Consider the following 4,676-nt stretch of genomic DNA (forward strand, 5'->3'; position numbering starts at 1 on the left):
CCACGTGAGCCCAAGAGTTGGAGGTTGCTGTGAGCTATGACGCCCTAGCACTCTACCAAGGGTGACAAAGAGAGACTCTGTCTCTAAAAAAAAAAGGCTTTTGAAAAAAATATGTCTTTTAAGATTCACCTATCCACACGAGTGTCTCAGTAGTTCATTTCTTTATATTACTAAGCAGTAGTTCATTGCATGGACAAACCAATCTTTCTGCTTCATGAAAAAGAAAAGAAAATGATAGAGATTCTGGAATAAAAAGACAAAGCTACTCAAAAACTTTGGCCTGTTTGAAGGCCGAGGGGATCAATGTCTAATTGTATGTGTAACCCTTTTGTGACTATAATTTTTTTGCACATAACTGCATTTCTTCTAGCATTAAAATGAACCCTGATCCTGTATGCTCTTCCACTACAACTTACTCAAAGGCATTCTGCATTTTATCCTCACTGAACTGACTATCTGTGCCCCCAAACCTCCTTGTTGCTACAAATGGTGCTCTGTTTATCAGAAATTCCCTCCCTTTCCTTGTCAATGCACCAAATTCCTTAGTGTTTATTAACCTGTACAACTCAACTGAGACAGTACCTCTCCTGCTGTGTCTTTTCTGATCTCCTCAAGCAAAATTACTTCTTTTTCGTTTTTGCCAATTTTAAATCCATTTTTATTTAAGACATTGCATTTTCCACTTACAATACAGTGCTTTTAAAGTGCAATGTTATTTCCTTCCCCTGTGCATGTTCCACATTCAAGTATTGAAAATGCCCAGTAATTCACTATAGCAGCCCAACTTTAAATCTGCCACATACTTTGCTACAAATTTGGGTCCTTCCATATTTACTGTGTGGATCAATGCTACATCTACACTTGGGTTGGCTTAATCAACCTCTTCAATGGTGGGGCCAGAGGAAGCACCAGCAGAAAGAGGAGCACCACCACCAGGGAAGCCCCAGGCATTCCTCCTGGCATCCCTCCGGCATTCCTCCTGCACTCTGGTACAACTTGGTAATGATGGGGTTGCAGACTTTCTCCAGCTCCTTCTGCTGATGTTCAAATTCTTCCTTCTCTGCAATCTGGTTCTTATCAAGCCAGTTGATAATTGCATTACACTTGTCAAGAAGCTTCTGTTTGTCCTCATCATTGATCTTGCCTTGAAGTTTCTCATCTTCAAAGTTGCTTTCATGTTGAATGCATAGGACTCAAGTGAATTCTTTGACGAAACCTTGTCCCTCTGCTTCTCATCTTCAGCCTTGTACTTCTCAGCTTCCTGGACCATACGTTCAATGTCTTCCTTGCTCAAACATCCCTTGTCATTAGTGATGGTAATCTTATTTTCTTTTCCTGTACTCTTATCCACAGCAGACCCTGAGAATGCCACTGTTCCTCAATTCAATCTGAGGAACACCAAGGGAGCAGGAGGTATGCCTGTAAGTTCAAACTTGCCAAGCGTTGTTATCCTTGGTCATGGCATGCTCACCTTCATAAACCTGGATGAGCACCCCCGGCTGGTTGTCAGAGTAGGTAGTGAAGGTCTGTGTCTGCTTAGTTGGAATAGTAGTATTGCGCTTAATGAGCACAGTCATAACTCCACCAGCAGTCTCAATACCCAGAGAAAGAGGAGTGACATCCAATAGTAGCAAATCCTGAACATTCTCGGATTTGTCACCAGATAAGATGGCCGCCTGGACACCATAAGCAACAGCCTCATGGGGTTGATGCTCTTATTCAGTTCTTTTCCACTGAAGAAGTCTTGGAGAAGCTTTTGAATCTTGAGAATATGGGTAGAACCACCAACCAGGACAATGTCATGAATCTGTGACTTGTCTAGTTTGGCATCTCAAAGGGCTTTCTCTACAGGGTCCAGGGTGCCACAGAATAGATCAGCATTCAATTCTTCAAATTGGGCATGGGTAATGGAGGCATAGAAGTCGATTCCTTTATAAAGGGAATCAGTCTCAATACTGGCCTGGGTGCTGGAAGATAGAGTATGCTTAGCATGTTCGCAAGCAGTACAGAGGCGACAGACAGCTCTTTTATTCTCACTGATGTCCTTCTTATGTTTGCACTTAAACTCAGCAATGAAAGTTTTGACCATTCGGTTGTCAAAGACTTCACCACCCAAGGGAGTATCTCCAGTTGTAGATTTGACCTCAAAGATTCCATCCTCAATAGTGAAGACCAACACATCAAAAATACCACCTCCAAGGTCAAAGATTAGCACATTTCTTTCAACTCCAACCTTTTTGTCTAAGCCATAACAATAGCAGCAGCAGTTGGCTCATTTATAATCCTAAGAACATTGAGACCAGCAATCTTTGGTAGACTGACACTGAGAATCATTGAAGTAAAGTGGCACTGTGACCACAGCATTGGTAACAGTCTTTCCAAGATAGGCTTCTGTAATTTCCTTCATCTTTGTCAGAACCATGGATGACACCTCCTCTGGATAGAAACTTTTTATCTCTCCTTTGTATTCTGCTTGGATCTTGGGGCTGCCTGCATCATTCACCACCACAAAAGGCCACTGCTTCATATCAGACTGGACAACAGCATCATCAAACCTGTGTCCAATCAGACACTTGGCATCAAAAACTGTGTTCATGGGGTTCGTTGCAACTTGATTTTTTTGCAGCATCACCAATCAATCATTCGGTGTCAGTAAAGGCAACATAACTGGTGGTGGTTCGGTTTCCCTGATCATTAGCAATTATCTCTACTTTTCCATGCTGGAAGACACCCACACAAGAGTAGGTGGTGCCAAGATCAATACCAACTACAGGTCCCTTAGACATGGCTGCTTACTCAGAGCCGGCACGGATTACGTAGGACACACAGAAGACCCAGGAGCTGCCACTGCATTCAATGAGACCCCAGAATTACTTCTTTCTTACTGTCCCCAAAGTAATATTTATATAACCTCACTACATCTCTCATGTTTTTTAGAGGCAGAATTTTGCTTTGTCTTCAGGGCTTGGGTGCAGTGTCTTGATCACAGCTCACTGCAGCCTCCCCTATCAGGGTTCAAATGATCCTCCTATCTCACTTTCTGGCATAGCTGCGACTACAGGTACATGCCACTGTGCCCTGCTAATTTTTTTTTAATTTTTTGTCCAGATGAGGTCTCATCATGCTGCTCAGATTAGTCTCAAATTCCTGGGATCAAGCGATTCTCTCCCCTCTGCTTCCCAAAGTGCTGGGATTACAGGCGTGAGCCTCCATACCCAGGCTATATCGATGATCTTAATGATAATTTATGAGCAAATTCAGGTTTGCCCCTTGTAGAAAAGACAGCGTTGTTCTACTTTGTTTCCCCAACTGCAAGTTCAAGGAAGTAAATATTCAATAAATGTTAAGAAATAAAATTAATAAACAAATTCATGAAGACATCTCCCTGTTGATACACATCTGTCATGGGTAATGCAAGTACATGAGCACAATTCAGTCCTGGAATTGCCTGGAAATCTCCTTCTTTGCACCCCATCAGCTTTCAGTGGGACAAAAAGGCTGTTCATGCTCTGATGAATTTGCTGAATTTTAGGAAAACAATTTCTATCCACTGAAAAGTGTACTTAATTATTCACAGTACACAGGAGTTCCTGTGACATGACTAGCAACAAGCTCCCGGCCCCTCAGATGGGAAAGATGCATTCGTAATTAAAATGTGACCCACGCTGCATCTTGCTGCCAGATTTCCTTGAGTAGTCACTGGAGATGAAATTCTAATTATGACATTTGAAGAAATAAAATTCTCTAGGGAAAGCAGCCTCCAAAGACAGACTGCATGTCGACAGCTGTTGTGGAAATTACTTATTTTAACCTTTGCCATAAAAATTGTAAAACAGAACCAGCTCTTTCTCTATAGCAGACATTTTGGGAGATGGATTTGTAGGTGTGTTTGGGGGATTAGCCTAAAGCCAAGACAGCATCATTTTGCAAGAGAAGTTCCATTAAAGTTTCTTAAATTTCAATGAACTTCTGTTCAGGAAGTCCTTTTAAATTCTGATGAGCTGACATTTGAATGTTTCTGTAGCAGATGGCTATCAGCTAAAAGAAGTACACAATATTTTATTTTTACTAGCTGAAACCAAATTTAGAACTCGTGATAGAATTTTTTTAATTAAAACTCTTAGAAGGTTGGGTCATACATTTCATACACATATTTTTAAAATGGGAATTCAAACTGACTTGGCGGAAACTCGAGTTTCCAGGTGTAGCGTTTCTGTGGATTTCATGACTGCCAACAACAAGAGCAAACTTCTCCAGGCTATCTATCTATACTATTCTAATATATTTAAGGATCACATTTAATCACGTACTATTTACAAATATCTAGAAAACATCAGCATCATAAACTATCTGAGAGTCGATCAATCCACCTATTATTCTAAAAATACTTAATAGTTTTTCTTGAGTAGATGGGTAATCTATGCTGAATCTTCTGTATTCTTAAGGAAATTTAGGGAAAGAATTGATCAAAGTTCCTGACCTACAAGGAGTTCACAAATCTGCTGGAAAGATACAGTTACTGTATAAGAAAAATCATATATTTAACAGAAAAGAAATATTTAAAAAGAAACAGGAAATACCTTGCCAAATCTCAGTTTTTATAGATGACTCAAGGGTGGAAACTGTTGGGTTCTTTACTCAAAGATTTACATCTAATTAGGAGCCGAGTTTAAAGT

The 4,676-nt window shown here is 40.5% G+C and overlaps 1 pseudogene; it reads right to left on the bottom strand.

Annotated features, from left to right (window-relative positions):
* Positions 1–847: 847 nt before the first annotated feature.
* On the bottom strand, positions 848–2,786 carry LOC100960755 (annotated as a pseudogene).
* Between the last annotated feature and the right edge of the window lie 1,890 nt (positions 2,787–4,676).

The sequence above is a fragment of the Otolemur garnettii genome, unplaced genomic scaffold, assembly GCF_000181295.1.
Source record: "Otolemur garnettii isolate 467f Iridium unplaced genomic scaffold, OtoGar3 scaffold00014, whole genome shotgun sequence".
Lineage (NCBI taxonomy): Eukaryota > Metazoa > Chordata > Mammalia > Primates > Galagidae > Otolemur > Otolemur garnettii.